This window comes from Sciurus vulgaris (assembly GCF_902686455.1).
Source record: "Sciurus vulgaris genome assembly, chromosome: 11".
Lineage (NCBI taxonomy): Eukaryota > Metazoa > Chordata > Mammalia > Rodentia > Sciuridae > Sciurus > Sciurus vulgaris.
In genome coordinates, this window is record NC_136472.1 from 106,210,327 (window position 1) to 106,229,322 (window position 18,996).

Sequence of the window (18,996 nt, forward strand, 5' to 3'; positions counted from 1 at the left end):
CAATTTCAAGGCATGGACCATCACTGAAATGTCATGAACCCTGGCTTTTGACTTTTTAAGTGAATAAGAGGAGGATTACCCATCCTCTTTTTAAAAATAAAGCATCCTGCTGGTTAGGAGCCATGGGAAAGGAAACACTGGAAAAGCACAATGTGACTTAATGAAGTTTTGGAGAAAGAAGTCAATGTGTTTGTGGCAGCAATTCTTCCACAGAATGGCTCATTTGGTTTTGGTCAATCCTACCTAGATTTTATTTTTAGAAAATAAAATTAACCTAACAGCTGTGTCCTACTGTAGTCAGCTAGGGCATCCATTTTATCAGTGGGCCATTTATATTAGGACCGCATTTGCTTCCATTCCTAGTATATCCTCCTAAATCACAATCTCTTACTGCCAAGGGGCTTAGATTTAATGTCTTGAGAGGGTTTTCAAAAATCTGTCACTGGTCTTAAATCTAGGATTAGCCTTACTAAAAGTTGGAAGCCTTTTCTGTTTTCTAAACTTTAAAAATGTGCCTTTCTGTGTGATTAGATGCAATATCTAGAGGACACAGCTTCTATATCATACTCAAAAGATTAGAGTTAAAATGAACATTAACATTTATTGTTTTTTGGGTTTTGAGTTTCACTGAGCAGTAAATTTTTTTTTTTAATGTGGGAATGCTGGGAAGTTATGAACAGAAAAAAGTTGCTAATTTCTAATTTTGCCAATTAAGAACATTAAACCAAATGGAAGAAACAATATCCACCCCCTAAATATTCTTATATTATCCTTTTCATTGTTTTAAAAAAGTATAATTCATCATAGACAGACACTTGGGAAGTGTGCATCTCATCCAACCTTGCATCTAATCTTCTACAAGATTCCATTCAATGTCCAACTTTATGTGTAAAGAAATTTAGAGAGGACACACCATTTCTGTAGAAGTTTCTGAAGATTATATTAGGTCTTTTAGTTTTCTCATCACATTGTTTTTCATGACTACATGACAAGCATTGCCAAATTTGGGGAATTTAAAGATAGAAGACAGTTCCTACTCCAAAGTTCACAATTTAGTAAGACACATATATAATCAATTAAAATTCACGTGGTAAGAGCAAGTATAGAATTCAACATACTCAGGATGCACCAGGGATTGGGAAAGGGCATTTGGGTCTCTAAAGCTTTCTAGAAGAAGCTGTTTAGCTAGGGTAAGTGTGAGGAGGTGGGCAGAAACATGTGCCAGTAATGATCAACACTTCTCATGGAGCTTACTAAATCTTTATATGCATTATCTCAACTGACCCTTATATCAATCCAAAAAAGTAGATATTACTGCCTAAAATTTGCTAAAGCTCAGAGACCTTAAGCATCTGCCCACAAAGTCACTCAGCTAGGAAGGTAGAAAATTCTGTGTTGGAAACCAAATCAATTTAACTTGTCTCAAAACCCATGCTTGTAGTGGCTACAGAATATTGTTTTTTTATTTTTTATTTATTAAAATCCTTTTTTATTTTTACAGACTGCATTTAGACTTATTATACACAAGTAGGGTACAACTTTTCATTTCTATGGTTGTACACAATATAGATTCACACCTCTCACGTAATCATACATATACATAGGGTAATACTGTCTGTTTCATTCTACTATCTTTCTGTCCTCCACCCCCTTCTACCCCAGTTTCCTCTACACCTTCCAAAGTTCCTTCATTCTTCTCTTCCCCCTGCCCCCCCTCCCCCGTTATATATATATTTTCATGCACTTATCAGAGAAAACATTTAGCCTTTGATTTTGGGTCTTGGCCTATGTCACTTAGCATGATATTTTCCAACTTCATCCATTTACCAGCAAATGCCATAATTTTATTCTTCTTTATGGCTCAGTAATATCCCATTGTGTATATATACCACAGTTTCTTTATCCATTCGTCAATTGAAGGGCATCTAAGTTGGTTCCACAATCTAGCTATTGTGAATTGAGCTGCTATGAACATTGATGTGACTGCATCACTGTAGTATATTGATTTTAAATCCTTTGGGTGTAAACTAAGGAGTGGGATAGCTCGGTCAAATGGTGGGTCCATTCCAAGCTTTCTGAGGAATCTCCATACTGCTTTCCAGAGTGTCTGTACCAATTTGTAACTCCATCAGCAATGTATGAGTGTGCCTTTTTCCTCACATCCACACCAACACTTATTATTGCTTGTGTTCTTGATAATAGCCATTCTAATTGGAGTTAGATGAAATCTTAGCATGGTTTTAATTTGCATTTCTCTAATTACTAGGGATGATGAGCACTTTTTCATATATTTGTTGATCACCTGTATATCTTCTTCTGTGAAGTGTCTGCCCATTTCCTTAGCCTATTTATTGATTGGTTATTTGTATTTTGAGTGTAAAGTATTTTAAGTTCTTTATAAAATTTGGAAAAGACTTTCTCCCGCTCTGTAGGCTCTCTCTTTACATTAATGATTGTTTCCTGTACTGAGAAAAAACTTTTTAGTTTGAATCTGTCCCATTTATTGATTCTTGCTTTTATTTCTTATGCTATGGGGGTCTTGTTAAGGAAGTCTGGTCCTGAGCCAATGTGATGGAGATTTGGGCCTACTTTTTCTTCTATTTGGTAAAGGGTCTCAGGTCTAATTCCTAGACCCTTGATGTATTTTGAGTTGAGTTTTGTACAGGGTGAGAGAAAGGGTTTAATTTCACTTTACTGCATATGGATTTCCAGTTTTGCCAGCACTATTTGTTGAAGAGGCTATCTTTTCTCCATTGTATGTTTTTGGCACCTTTGTTTAGTATGAGATAACTGTACTTATGTGGGTGTGTCTCCATGTGTTCTATCCCATACCATTGGTCTACCTGTCTATATTGGTGCCAATACCATGCCATTTTTGTTACTATTGCTCTATAGTAGAGTTTAAGGTCTGGTATTGTGATACCTCCTGCAGCACTCTTCCTGCCCAGGATTGCTTTGGCTAGTCTGGGTCTTTTGTTCTTCCAGATGAATTTCATGATTGCTTTTTCTGTTTCCATGAGAAACGTCATAGGAATTTTACTTGGAATTGCACTAAATCTGTATAGCGCCTTTGGAAGCATAGCCATTTTGACAATATTAATTCTGCCTATCCAAGAACATGGGAGATCTTTCCGTCTTCTAGGGTCTTCTTTAATTTCTTTCTTTAATGTTTCGTAGTTTTCATTGTAGGGATCTTTCACCTCTTTGGTTAGATTGATTCCCAAGTTTTTTTTTTTTTTTTTTTTTGAGGCTATTGCGAACAGAGTTGTTTTCCTTATTTCCCTTTCAGGTGTTTCATCGCTTATGTATAAAAATGCTTTAGATTTATGCATGTTGATTTTATATCCTGCTATTTTGCTGAATTCATTGATGAGGTCTAGAAGTTTTTGGAGGAGTTTTTTGGATCCTCTAAATATAGAATCATGTCATCAGCAAATAGTGACAGCTTGAGTTCCTCTTTTCCTATTCATATCCCTTTACTTTTCTTTAGTCTGTCCAATTGCTCTGGCTAGTATTTCAAGGACGATGTTGAATAGAAGTGGTGAAAGAGGGCATCCCTCTCTTGTTCCCTTTTTTAAAGGGAATGCTTTCAGTTTTTCTCCATTAAGAATGATATTGGCCATGGGCTTAGTATAAAATAGCCTTTACAGTGTTGAGGTATGTTCCTACTATACCTATTTTTTCTATTGTTTTGAGGATGAAGGGGTGTTTTATTTTGTCAAATGTTTTTTCTGCATCAATTGAAATAACCATATGATTCTTATCCTTAAGTCTATTGATGTGATGAATTACATTTATTGATTTCCAGATGTTGAACCAAACTTGCATCCCTGGGATGAGCCCCACTTGATCGTGGTGCACTATCTTCTTAATATGTTTTTGGATACGGTTTGCCAGGATTTAGTTAAGGATTTTTGCATCTATATTCATCAAAGATATTGGTCTAAAATTTTCTTTCCTTGACGTATCTTTGTCTCATTTGGGTATGAGGGTGATACCTATGAGGGTGATTCATAGAATGAGTTTGGTAGAGTTCTCTCCTTTTCTATTTCCTGGGATGCTTTGAGAAGTATTGGAATGAGTTCTTCTTTGAAGGTCTTGTAGAATTGGGCTGATAATCCATCTGGTCCTGGGCTTTTCTTGGTTGGTAGGCTTTTGATGGTTTCCTTCTATTCTTTGCTTGATATTGGTCTATTTAAATTATGTATGTCTTCTGGTTCAGTTTGGTAGGATCATATGTCTCTAGAAATTTGTCAATGTCTTAGGTATTTTCTATTTTGTTGGAATATAGATTTTCAAAGTAGCTTCTTATTATATTATGTATTTCAGTGGTGTCTGTCATGATATTTCCTTTTTCAACATGAATTTTAGTAATTTGAGTTTTCTCTTTCCTCTTTACTAGTGTGGCTAAGGGTTTGTCTATTTTGTTTACTTTTTCAAAGAACCAACTTTTTGTTTTGTCAATTTTTTGAATTTCTATTGTTTCAATTTCATTGATTTCAGCTCTGATTTTAATTATTTCCTGTCTTCTGCTACTTTTGGTATTGTTCTGTTCTTCTTTTTCTAGGGCTTTGAGCTGTAATGTTAGGTCATTTAGTTGTTGACTTTTTATTCTTTTCTTGAATGCACTCTATGCAATGAATTTTCCTCTTATTACTGCTTTCATAGTGTCCCAGAGATTTTGATATGTTGTATTATTGTTCTCATTTACCTCTAAGAATTTTTTTATCTTCTCCCTGATATTTTCTGTTATCCATGCTTCATTCAATAGCATATTATTTAGTCTCCAGGTGTTGGAGTAATTTCTGTTTTTTGTTTTGTTATTGATTTCTAATTTCATTCCATTATGATCTGATAGAACACAAGGTAGTATCTTTTTTTTTTTTTTCATTTACTAAGGGCTGCTCTGTGGCATAACCTATGGTCTATTTTTGAGAAGGTACCATGTGCTGCTGAGAAGAAAGTGAATTTGCTCATTGATGGATGGAATATTCTATATATGTCTGTTAAGTCTAAGTTATTGATTGTGTTATTGAGTTCTATGGTTTCTTTGTTTAGTTTTTGTTTGGAAGATCTATCCAGTGGTGACAGCGGTGTATTAAAGTCACCCAGAATTATTGCATTGTGGTATATTTGATTCCTGGAATTGAGAAGAATTTGTTTGATGTACATGGATGCACCATTGTTTGGGGCATAAATATTTACGATCATTATGTCTTCCTGATTTATGTTTCCCTTAAGCAGTATGAAATGTCCTTCTTTATCCCTTCTGACTAATTTCGGCTTGAAGTCCACTTTATCTGAAATAAGGATGGAAACCACTGCTTTTTTACTGAGTTGGTGAGCATGGTAGGTTTTTCCCCATCCTTTTACCTGTAGTCTGTGGATGTCTTTTTCTAAGAGATGACTCTCTTGAAGGCAGCATTGTTGAGTCTTTCTTTTTAATCCAATCTGCCAGTCTGTGTCTTTTGATTGATGAGTTTAGGCCATTAACATTCAGGGTTATTATTGAGATATGATTTGTATTCTCAGTCATTTGAGCTTTTTTTGGTTTTTAACCTGACTTGGTTTCTCATTTTAATTATTTTTCCTTTTAGGTAGTTCTTCCCTTTGCTGACCTACATTGTTGTTTTTCATTTCCTCCTCATGGAATATTTTGTTGAGAATATCCTGTAGTGCAGGCTTTCTATTTGTAAATTCTTTTAATTTTGTTTATCATGGATTTTATTTCATCTTCTAATCTGAAGGTTAGTTTGCTGGGTATAGGATTCATGGTTGGCATCCATTTTCTTTCAAAGCTTGAAATATGTTGTTTCAGGCCCTTCTAGCTTTTAGAGTCTGAGCTGAGAAATTTGTTGATATCTGTATTGGTTTCCCCCTATAAGTAATCTGATGCTTTTCTCTTGCAGCCTTCAAAATCCTATCTTTATTTTATATGTATTTATTTATTTTATATGTATTTATTTTCATTATAATGTGCCTTGGTGTGGATCTGTTGTGATTTTGTGCATTAGGTGTTCTGTAAGCCTCTTGTATTTGATTTTGCATTTCATTCTTCAGGTTTGGGAAATTTTCTGATATATTTCAATGAATAGGTTGTTCATTCCTTTGGTTTGTTTCTCTGTGCCTTCCTCAATCCCAATAATTCTTAAATTTGGTCTTTTCATGATGTCCCATAGTTCTTGGAGGTACTGTTCATGATTTCTTACCATCTTCTCTGTTTGGGCAACTTTATTTTCAAGATTAAATATTTTGTCTTCATTGTCTGAGGTTCTGTCTTCCAAGTGGTCTAGTCTTTTGGTGATGCTTTCCATTGAGTTTTTTATTTGGTTTATTGTTTCCTTCATTTCAAAAATTTCCATTTCATTTTTTTTTTTTTGAGAATCTCTCTTTGTTGAAATGATCTTTTGCTTCCTGCAGTTGCTCTTTCAACTGCTTATTGGAGTGATCATTCATTGCCTGCCTTGCTCTCTTATCTCATCCTTTGCTTCCCAAATCATTTTAATTATGTATGTTCTGAACTTCTTTTCTGACATTCCTTCTACCATACTGTCCCTGGGTTCTAGTAATATAGGATCTAGGTTTGTTTGGATCATTTTCTTCCCTTGTTTTTCCCCTCTAGCAGTGCAGATCTGAGGTCTTGCAGCTTCCCCCCATAGGCCTATAGTGGCCCTATAGGTTTCCAAAACCTTTTCTTTAAGGGGGAGATCAATATTAGCAGTACCCAGTATAGACAATAGGCAACCCTAAACCAAGTAGCCCCTATGAGGATGTTAACAATATTGTCATAATAAACAGAATGAGTTAAATTATTATCTACAGTATAACAAATAGATTTGCAATAAGATCAGCAGTTTCTAATGGAGGACAAAGAGGATGCAGAGGAATATAGGATGTAGCTGTTAATGGGATAAGAAAAGAGTATATAGATGTTCTAGATTATAGAAAGAGTGAGAGTGTAATCAAAAGAAGTTGGTTGTTAGCATGGGAAAAGGGAGAAAGAGACTTAGGGAATAGGTAAACAAAAGGAAAATAGAGTGAGAAAAGTAAAGAAATAAAAACTTAAAATTTTTCAATAAGGAGAAAAAGAAATTGCACTATAACAGTTATATAGTATTCAAACCTCTAGTCTTCAGTAGCCTGATATATGAGAGGTACCTGACAATGAGCTTCCAGTCTCCAGCAGGTGTCTCAGGATGATATTTGCCCCATCTAAAGATGGGAGATACAGTTTTCAGGATTATCCAAGATGGCTGCTCTTACTTCCAAATGTGTTGATACATGGGGAGCTGCAGCCCAGGGTGTGGATGTGGTCTGCTGGAGGTCCTGGAGGCGGGGTGTGGTCGGTCGGTCTGGTCCTGATGGTAGGGCACAGTCAGTCTATCTTGGGGTCCTGGCAGCAGGATGCAATCGGTCAGTCTGAGGGCCCTGGAGTAGTCAGTTGGGCTGAGGGGTCCTGGAAGACAGGGCTCAGTCTGGCCAGGGGTCCTATAGATCCTGGCTGTTGTCTCAAAATGGCGGCAGCCAAGTGTAACCAAACCTGAAGGTATTGTGACAATGAACTTCCAGGCAACAGCAGGCCACTGGCACTCCACTGGAGGTCTGTGGTCAGTCTGCTGTCTGCTGTCAAATATTTGGCAGGTGAACCTTGGGTGGTGGGTAATGGGTAGATGAAAGCAGGCAATGGACAGGCAAGAGGCAGGCAAATGGTGGATGGTAGGCACCAGACAGTGAGCAATCTGCACTCAAAAAGTAGTCAATATGCTGGCAGACTGCAGCTGACCACAGTAGATAAATGGGGTAAACATCAGGGGATCGGTAAGCAGCAAAAACCGTCTCACTAAGAATCAGATATCCTCTTCTTGAAACCCGAGGTATAGAGTGACAAGGAATGCAGTCTCCCTCTAGCCTACCATCTTGGATCTCTCTACAGAATATTGTTTAAGCATAGTATATTAAGTTTTTATGCAGCTCATGAAAATCCTGATGAATGCTAAGCTAAATTTTTCTTTTCTGCACTCAGTTGTTGGTCTTAAGTTTGGAAAGCAGGACTCTGCATTAATTACCATCCAATGCATTTTGTTAGTAGAGGCTAAGGGAACTGGTATTGTAGAAGACATCCCATTTAGTGAAAATGAAATTTTAAAATGGGATATTTATCTTATGTTCAACATTTGGTATCATTTTTAATAATTTTTGTTGTCATAAATTATACATGCATCATTTTAGCCATTAACTGTTCTAGGTGTTCAGTGCAGTAGTATTAAGTACATCCACATCATTGTGCAGCCACAACCACCATCCATATCTAGAACTGTTTTCATCTTCTATAGCTTATACTTTTCACTCATTAAACAATAAATCCACATCCTATTTTCTCAACCTCGTGAAATCCACTTGCTGTACTTATAAAATAATTATTTTTGAAAACAAGCAAACAGACTAATATGAAGGTGACATAAATGATAACAAAAAGCTTATTTTATGCTGGTAAATGGGTAGAACTGGAGACTATCATGCTAAGTGAAATAAGCTAATTCCAAAAAACCAAAAGGTGAATGTTCTCTCTGATCTGCAGATTTAGCACACAATAAGGGAGGGAAGAGAAGAATAGAAGTTCTTTGAATTAGACAAAGGGGAATGAGGGAAGGGAGGGAGGTTGCAAATAGGAAAGACAGTAGAATGAATTGTGCATGACTTTCCTGTGTTCATATAATAATACACCACCAGTGTAACTCCACATCATGTACAACCACAAGAATGGGAAATTATACTCCATGTATGTGTAATATGTTAAAAAACATTCTATTGTCATGTATGACTATAAAGAACAAATTTTAAAAGTCCATTTTAAACTTTGCCTTATAGATATCTGTTTTGTTATATTTGGGTTTGGGGAATGGATCCTAACTTTTTCATATTAAGTATTTGCTTTCTTTTCCAGATTCAAATCAGGTACAAATTGTTGTTGTTGTTGTTGTTGTTTGTGTGTGTGTGTGTGTTGTGGTCATCTATACATTGGTAAATAGAGCTGAAGGAATGCCCCATGGACTGCCCCCTTACTGTGTCAAGATCTTTTGCCAAGAGAATCACACTACTACCTTGAGATTGTTGGAAAAGCCAATGCTTACAGCTTGATTTTGGCAGACCGTTTGAAGGACTGCTGACCTCCCTGCAGGCATCACAGTCTCTAGTCAAGGAACATCCATTAGTTTATTTGAAGGCAGGGTGACCATTTTATCTTCTTTGTGTCCTGGGAGGCACCTTACATAGTGGGAGACCTATACTATATGTTCAGAAGCAAATGTATTAAATCAAAATGAATTAAGCATAGATTATGAACTATAACTGTTACTGCTTTGGAAAAGCACAGTGACTTTCTCAGGCTTATTTCTTTGTAATTATAATGACTAACACTCCTAAACACCAGAGTATATACTAGTTCTTAAAAACGGCAGAGGAGAACAAGTGAAACTGCATTTCACTCTATAGCAAGTCTTCCATGGAGTATGAAAAATGGTGGAATGAGACAGACATCATTACCCTATGTACATGTATGATTACACGAATGGTATGAATCTACATTGTGCACAACCATAGTAATGAAATGATGTACTCCATTTGTGTACAATGAATCAAAATGTATACAGTAAAATTTTTTTTTAAATAATTAAAAAAAAGAAGAGTATCTAGGAGAAAATGAATGAGGTAGGGTTTAAATGACTATGCCAGAAAGGTGAAGAAATATAGGGAATCAGAAGAATTATAAGTTTTTTGAGAGCTCTTTTTCATTGTTCTTATTCATATCATGACAAATATGTTGAAAAGGAAAGGCTAAAGGCTGAACTTGGGAGCCAGCACCTAGAGACCTTTTTAGGTAAGATGCTCATCTTGCTCCCCATAGATATGATTATTTAACTGATTAGTCTTATCCTCAGGGTCACAAAAGTCCTTGTAGAATAACCTGTAGCTTTCTACATTCACCATGGTTAAAAAACTTTTGACCACATTTTTCTTAAAAAAAATTTTATAGTGTATTAGAAACTTAACAATTCAAGATCACATGCAGTTAATTCTTGTTATTCCTGGTAATATTCTATAATGTCCCCATGAATACTGAATTAGTTAATACTGAGGAAATACAAATTTATGTTCTTGAAAACCTCTAATCACAACATTTTCATTGACTAGTCAATATGTAACTTTGTTTTGTGTGTATTTCTGTTTAAAGACACCCTATTTAATGTATTATTGAATCATAAGGCACATTACAGACTTCTTGCATTTAGGATATTAGACAACACTTCAGTCCTACACTTTGGGGTAGTTTTAGAATTTTAGATCACAGAATCTCCAACAAACGAAAAAAATGGTGCTGAATTTATTGTGAAAGGACATTTGTTTATAGTATGAGAGAGGAAACAAGAAGACCGGGTATCCCCATTTCTGATCTCAGCTGGGAACATGTGTATTGGGTTACCCAAAATTTTCATTGCTCTGTCTGCATGTGTACTCAAATGCCTGAGTACCCAGTACTGATTTAGGAGCCACAAAGAGATTTCTGTAAGTTGGTAAACTCACAAATATGATATCTGCAAATGGGATGATTAAGTATGCTTTCTTCTTTTATCATCTCACTACTTTTACTCTCCTTAGCTCAAGAATCTATTCTAGTCTTCTAAAACCTCTTGTCAACATCTCTCTAGGAGCTACTGGTATGAATACAGTGATTTTTGTTTGCCATATTTCTGAGTTTCTGTTTTTAATCGATGAAGGAACTTGCACTCATTGGGAGCAAATGGATGAATTCTTACAATCTCTATATCTAGCTCACCCATTGTATTATATTCTTTTCAACATAGAGATATTTATTCCTTGAAAAGATAGAAATAAAACAGAAGTTGAGCTCTACTTTCTCTTTGTAATCCATTAATATTACACCATCATTTCTAAGTTAATGCCTAAATTCATTAGTATTAATTACTCATTACTTAATAAATTCCAAAGAATGATTACATACTTGGCTTGGATTGTTATTGCAATTTAGCAAAGGAATAACCTGGATAAAACTTGAACCTAAACCAAATAGGCCAGATGGTTCCATTCATTTATTCAACGACTATTTATTGATCATCTGTTATATGTCAGGAAGTATTCTAGGTGCCATAGACAAAGAGTTATTTATTTCTGAACTTAAAGGAGCTCACACATTTAGGTAGTATGGAGGGGTTAAGAATTTGTAGTTGGAGAGGTGGAATAATCCTTAGGCAGTTTAGCACTAGAAAGAAGATGGTTAGGAGAAGAAGATTGTTAAAAGTCAAAATTTAAACATGATTTGTTTTCATTCTTTGATAGGGTTATTGGCTTAGTAAATCAAGGAATACTATACAGGGAATATATCTTGATTTTATCAAAATACTATAATCTCTTATTACCCAATATCACACCTCAATAAAATATTCCAGTCAGCAAAGCTGACCGACACAGAATGAATACAGTGAGGTAAAATTTGTATTTGGTTGGATAACAAAAATGTGATTTATTTCTAAATACTAACCAGAAGAGATGTGTTTCATGGTGCCATGGGGCTTTGTTCTTGACACTGTCCTCATTAAACCTGGTAAAGATGTGGAAGACACATTCATGAAATATACAGATAACACAAACCTAGGAGAGTCAGGGATGCTAAGCAAGATTAAAAGCAATTCTAACAAGTTGGAATGATAGGCTTACAGCAGACAGAAAGTAATACAGGTTGTATATCCCTTATCTGAAATGCTTGAGACTAGAGTGTTTCAGATTTTGGACTTTTTTCATATTGTGGAATATTTACATATAAATAATCTTAGATAATCTTTTTTGTGTCTAAACACAAAATTCATTTATGTTTTCTATATACATTTTACACCTAACCTAAAGTTAATTTTATACAATATTTTTAATGTGCTTATGTTCTGATTACAACTTGTTGTATGAGATCAAGTATAGAAGTTTGTTTGTGGCATGGTGTTGGTGCTCAAAAAATTAGGGATGCTTAATCAAGAAAACATTTTTTAAAATGGATTTCATAATATGACATGGAGAAGATTTGAATAATCAATGATTTACATAACAAAATCCAGAAGTTTTAGTTGATCACAAGTTCAATTTTAGACAAAGATTGATGTGACTGGTAAAAAAGTTAATCTATTGTTATGCTGCACTAATAAAGTGCAATTTGAGTAGAAGTATGCTTGTGCATACTAATTTAGCAAATACCAAAACTATAATAAAATAACTTGTTTAGTTTATCTTCCACAAGATTGTAAATTCTTGAATGTGGAAACTGAACTTGTTTATTTATATATTCCCAGAATTTAGCTCAATTCTTGGATTATAGTTAATGTTCAAGAAATAACTGTTGAATTACTTAACAAGTATGTGTAGAGGATGTTTTAAGCACTTTAATGTAATTAGCTCATTTAATTCTCTCAATATATTTAATGAGGAAAGCGCTATTATTTCCATTTGGTAGATGAGACAACTGAGGCCTCATCATGTGGCCTATGAAGAGGTCATAGAAAGGCAAAATACACAAAAGCTTCCAAAATCTCTACATAGAAAATAGTTTCAGACCTCTCTTCAACAAGTGGCAGAACTGACAATTCAATCTTTGAAGTCTAGTATTCAAGTTTGTGTTCTTACCCACTTTGCTTTGCCATGATATTTACATGAAAATATGCCTTGGGATTGCATGCTTCAGAGCATAATAAGCTTCAAGGAGATATTTTTTCTTAACTTCTCCCTTTTCCCCCTCTCTCCTTCCCTCTTCTTTTCCTTCTTTCCCTATTCTTTTATCAAAAAAGGATTTAAAATAAGCTTATAAAAATAAAGGCAACAAAATCTTTTTCAAAAGGAAGAAAGTCCAGCCAAGGAAAATTTGGGCAGGAAAGTAAGATGGAGCCATGGTAAGGTTAGTACACAAAACATAGTGAGGTCCTATCTCCACAAATTCTTTGTGTTTTCTGAGCTCCATGCATAGAACTCCTTTCTCTGGTCTTCTTTTGTATTCTTATTTATACAATACATTTGGCACTTTGTCATATATTCCTAATAATTTCATGGGTGTAACTTTCATTTCCTTAGTAAGATTGTGAAAGTCTTGAAGCAGAGACCTCGTCATATTATCTTTATATACTTTTGGCCCTAATATAATGCTAAATTCACCAGGTTCTCTGTAAATAGTATTAAATCGAAAAAGTTTCATTTATTGGGAGTTAGTCAATATCTACTTCTGGACTTTTCTCAATCCTCATTTTAGACAAAGATTGATGTGACTGGTAAAAAAGTTAATCGATTGTTATGCTGCACTAATAAAGTACAATTTGAGTAGAAGTATGCTTATGCATACTAATTTAGCAAATACCAAAACTATATAAAAATAATTTGTTTAGTTTATCTTTCACCAGATTCTCTGTAAATACTGTTAGATTGAAGAAGTTTCATTTATTGGGAGTTAGTCAATATGTACTTCTGGACTTTTCTCAAATCCTCATTTCTTCTCTTTCTTTTTCTGTCTTCCTGGGCAGAATTAATGATTCTTCGTAGGTGCTTCTGTGAGAGTAGGATGGAATTCTTTATATTTCTATTATGATCCTTTGAACTACAAGGCATGTATTTCCCCTGTAGACTGTGAAGTTTTTGAGAACATTATTTATTCTCATCTTCTACTCTGAGGGCAATTCCTAATAAATATAAGGATTCAGTGAACATGGGAAGAAAGGTAAGAAGGAAAGGAGATAGGAAAGATTATTTCTCCCCTTTGGCCATTTAATTGCTGATTTTTACCAAACAGATTGTAAAAGAAAATGTTTAGGTGACAAAACTTTGTATCATTAAAAGTCTTAATGGGGGGGGGGGGTTGGAAATAGATGAAATTACTTGCTGTAATGAGTTCCTGGAATATGTGTGTGTTATGACTTAGATATTAGGTGTCCCCCAAAAGCTCATGTGTGAGACAATGCAAGAAAGTGCAGAGGTCAAATGATTAGGTTATGAGAGCTTTAACTTAATTAGTACATCAATTCCCTGACAGGAATTATCTGCATGGTAACTTGTAGGCAGGTCGAGTGTGGTAGAGGAGTAGGTCACTGAGGGTGTATCTTTGGGGTTTTATGTTTTGTCTGTGGTGAGGTAACGGCTCTCTCTCTCTCTTTCTCTCTCTCTGCTTCCTGGTTCTATATTCCCAACTTCTTTTCCCCACCGCATTCTTCTGCCATGATGTTCTGTCTCATCTCAGGCCCTGAAGAATGGAGTCAGCTGTTTATGAACTGAGATATCTGAAACTGTGAGTCCCCAATAAACTTTTCCTCCTTTAATTGTTCCTGTTAGGTCTTTTGCTCACAGTAGTGAAAAAGCTGACTTAAAAATGTGTTTCTCTTTTCTATGCCCCTTTCTAAGAATAGCCTAGTAATTAAGAGTATGGAACCCTGGGTTCGGATGCTGGCAGTACTACTTCATAGCTGTATGACTTTGGATAAGACATTTATTTCTCTGTGTCTCAAGAAGGCTGAAATGTGAATTAACCAAGGACACATAACTTACAGAAAGAGTTGAGAATGGTGCCTAGTATATAGAAAGTACTACAGAAGTATTTACTTTTATTACAAACCATGTTTATGAAAGATTGAATTTCTCCTCTTGTATTGCATAGTCTGTAAATACCAGCTGCTACTAAAGTGTTAACTTCCCTTTGACCTGGAAACACTCCAGGACTTACTTTTAGCCAGAGCATTCTGTAGTTCCTGGAGTGATGCTGGCCACAAAGCAATATTCATAGAAATAATAAAGTACCACATGATTTTGCAAATTCAAGAATGTCTAACCCCAAGAAACATCCAATGGAACTGGGTGTCGATTTTCCCTATGCTTGGGAACATAACTGGTATGAGGCAGCAAACATCTAACTAATGAGTGGTTCAGGCTATGGAGAGAAGACCCTGGGGATGGGAGGATGGCCATACAGAACACCCTGACTCTGCTGAGACATTCCTGATAGCTAGACAGAGGAGCTGTCTCCAGGACCCAAATTTAAGTTTACAGAGTCCTTAAAAGTGAAGGAAGCAGCTGAAGTCACACTACATTTTATTCTTATAACTTAACTTGGGAAGTCTTTCAAAGCTTTTAAAAACTCTTTATATTATCTCATTGATTTGCCTGTGAAAAAGAAAGGGCAAATATTTTTATTAAAAATCCATATTCTAAACACAAGTATCAAAGGAAAGGAACCAATTCACATAATACCCTCAAAGTCATTTCTAGTCTTTCTTACCCAATGGGGTATAGGTTTTCTTAAAGATAAGGAAATATTTGTGGGTTCCAAAAGTAGAGAAACAGTTTAGGAAAGACAGAATTATTGAAAGGCTTATTTTAGTTAAGTAAAATAATAATAGTACCAGAATATGGCTCAAATGTTGGATTCAGGTACACAGCTTCAACCTTTGCAGAAAGTCATGGTAGATGCACTCCTCCAACCCTGTGTTTTGCTGCTTCCACCCCAGCCCAACTCTGATTGGAATTCACTAGATCCCTCATACTTATGCTATCCAATCCTGTCTACTGTGATCCAGATACTCCCAGCAGGAAGTGGTAGTTGAGGGGAAAAAGGGGAACAAATTCAATTTCATTCAAATCAATCCAATTCAATTTAATTGAACTAAGTTCAGTTGAACATACATTATATAACTCATATATACATAATTTATATATAAATTATATAATAGCATTAATACATATAAATGAATAAGGTTCAGGACTGGATTTACAAACAATATGAGGTATTATTCCTGTCTTCAAAAAACTTAATTTAATGAGATAGACTTATATGACATTAATAAGAAGAGCCACATTGTAGGGTGTCCTATAACAGTATATAAATATAAATAAAATGGGCAATGAGAGCACAGAAGAAGGAGCAATTATTTCTGAAGGGGAAAGCCAATTGCCTTTCAACAATATCTCATTTAATTCTACAAAACCATCAAGGTGGAAACTGACTACCCCTGTTTGAGAAATGGGTTTACTGAACCTGAGACATATTGCTCAAAGTTATGCAGGAAATAAGTACATAAGCTTGGACTTGAGATCAGGCCTTTCAAAGTCAAAGCTGGGGTCTGTCCACCACATCTCACTGACAATCCCAATTCTTTTTATTTAATTTAAAATTTTATTTGTTCTAGTTAGTTGTACATGATCGTAGAATGCATTTATATACATTTTGATAGATCATACATAAAAGAGTATAATCTCATTTTTTTGATTATACATATTTCAGGATCACACTGGTCATGCAGTCACACAGGTACATGAGGTAATAATCCCAATTTTTGATGACAAATATGTAAACTTCCTTTAGGGTTCCTGAAACCTTATATATTCCATGGAAAGGCAAATGTCTGTGCTTAGACGGGCCTGAGCCTACCTTGATGCTATTTATGGCAGGAAGTATAATATATTAGACCTCATGCCACTGGATTATAATAAAGACCATCTAGGGAAGAAATATGAGTCTATACTTGCTGTATACTCAATAACAAAGAGGTATAAAATCCCAGAAATCAGTCGCAGACATGGGCTTTGGACCCTGATCTCACATAATCTTCTGTATCTGCAACCCCCAGTGCCCATCTATACGACTGCCAGCATTGCTACAGGACTGTGGTTTTTTTTTTTTTTTTCCTCAAGTAGAACAAGTGAATGCTGCCCAATTCTGAGTCTGCTCCTGAATATTAGTTCTGCAGGCTCTTGTGTTTAGCACTCACCTTAGGAAGCTAATGCTTCTAAGTGATGCCTAGGCAAACTGCCAATTGTTTTTGCTTGCCATTAATATGTGTTTCTGATTTGGTTACCATGGTTACAGGAAACTCCAGAACTGGCTTTCACTCAAATCAGAGGTCCAGTCTTTTATCCATGGGGAATGCTGCACTCTGAGCCGGCATTCCAATCTAGTACTGTGTAAGCAAGGCCTCACACCCTTATGCCTTGTAGTCCTCAAGTGCAGTAGGCTGGGTAAGGGACACCCATTTTTGAAACAATTATGGTGCACTTTTATAATTAAGTGAAATGTTACCCTTTGAAATTAAGAGGATATTTGCTTCTAAATGAGAACCTGGGACGTGCTTCAGGAGGGGCCTATTTCCTCCAATGGTGAGTATATTTCTCACAAGGGAAAAGTTTGTTTTCTTTCTATTTTTCCTTCAATGCAACCAGAATTTATCAGAATTGCTTTTCTTCATCACTGTAAAGTGGGAAATTCTAAATTTGTGATTAGTCTGAACTTATTCTATTATTACGCAAGGCAGAGTCACCACCAGTCCATGAAATTATTTCCCATTTTAGCAGGATAATCTTTAGAATTTCCAGTGTTTACAAAAGTGCCTGGGGAATCCTTAGCCCAATCTCTTGATCAGATACTTAGCTGCTTCTGCCTTTTACAAATTATGCATTCACAGAGGACACCTTCTAAGATGCTGTGGGCTTCCAAACAGGCATGTGCTTCAGGGACCTAAAATCAGCTCTCCAAGGCTTTCTTGGGCTACTGGCTTCTCTACTTCTGTACATGCTATTCATGGAGGTTTTAGGTAGGCTGTCTAGTGTACCTCCCATTCTCAAATGTTTCCTTGACATTCATTTTTTTACCCATTTCATCTGCATACAAGTGTTGGGGGTCGGGGGGAGGTGAGGGAACTACTCAGAATAACTGGCCCTGAGATCTACTACCAATTCTTTGGTCACAATAAAAAATGTTCTTTCTCATTACACATTTTATTTTGATTCATCTCTGTTCTTTCAGTGGTTTTATTTTGCTCTTTCTGAAAAGAATCACAAAGAATTATTTTCTTCTGAGTCTTAAAGTAAGAACTCCTTATTCTACACCCCTAAAACCAGGGAGCAGGCAGCTCTGATAGTCCCCAGAGCAAATAGTGACTCTGTATTTCAACATTCACTCTGAACACTGTCTGTTCCCCTGGGCAGTAAGGCACATGGTCCTCTGGAAATCAACCAGCAGTAAGATCCAGTTTGAGCTGGTTAGTTAAGACATTTCAGGCAATGTGACTTGTTTTCCTGCAAGCATAAACTTAACCATACTACTCTGTATCTTCTCCTCAAGGACTAAATGTAAAGTTGCCATACGCAGGGATGGATCTGACTTAACAAAAAGGCTCTCATTAACTATTTCCTTTCTTGAAAATCAAAATATTTCCCAGACATGAAGCCACAATAAAGAAACTTAGTGAGGAAAGAATAGGTAACAATTCTTACTTGCCTGCAACCTGATTTCACTCTGGAAAAGTTTAATTTAGTTCTTGTGTGGGTGGCCATGTGCAAATTTTCAAAATAACATGCATTAACTGTTTATTTACTTGTCCTTTTGGAATTTGGCAGGCAGCCTGACAGTCCGTCACTGGCCAACACTTAGCAAAAGTGGGGAGTAATTAAAGTTTATTTTAGACAACCTCACTGCTTCTTTTTGCTCCTTCTTTCCACATCTGTGGCATCCCCTCCCCCAAATGCCCTGAGCTCTCGCTTTCTCTCTCAAAATTTGCTCAGGAAAAAAAATCTGAATAAGTCATTTGTTCTAAGTTATGAGACATTATCCCAGTGGAACAATAATGTCTTTTTTTATTCAGCAGTATTAGAAAATGAACCATCTTCTATAAATAAAATTTTCAGATAAATGAAAATTATTATTTGCAGTGCCAATTAAAACGTTAATCAGTGTGGGTAGAAGCATTTAAAAATGATTTATATGTATCACTATCTTTATACAGAGAGGATACCAAAATAGTAATTAACCAATTGTGCAGCATTTTATATATTACAAGTGCTTTCCTATGCATTTTCTCATTGATTTTCACAATTTTAAAGAAAGATAATTGGTTCCTGTTTGTGATATAGGAACTATTGTTTCAAGTACAAGTTGCTATACCATAATTCACACCACAGCATAATGCAATG

The 18,996-nt window shown here is 35.6% G+C and overlaps 1 long non-coding RNA gene across 1 annotated transcript in view; it reads left to right on the forward strand.

Moving 5' to 3' along the window:
• The first annotated feature begins 17,048 nt into the window (after positions 1 to 17,048).
• The window catches only part of LOC306638366, a 48,308-nt gene continuing 46,360 nt past the window's right edge, over positions 17,049 to 18,996 (forward strand). The window contains exon 1 of the long non-coding RNA XR_013757481.1: positions 17,049 to 17,184. This is a non-coding gene — a long non-coding RNA (uncharacterized lncRNA). The remainder of the gene's footprint in view (positions 17,185 to 18,996) is intronic.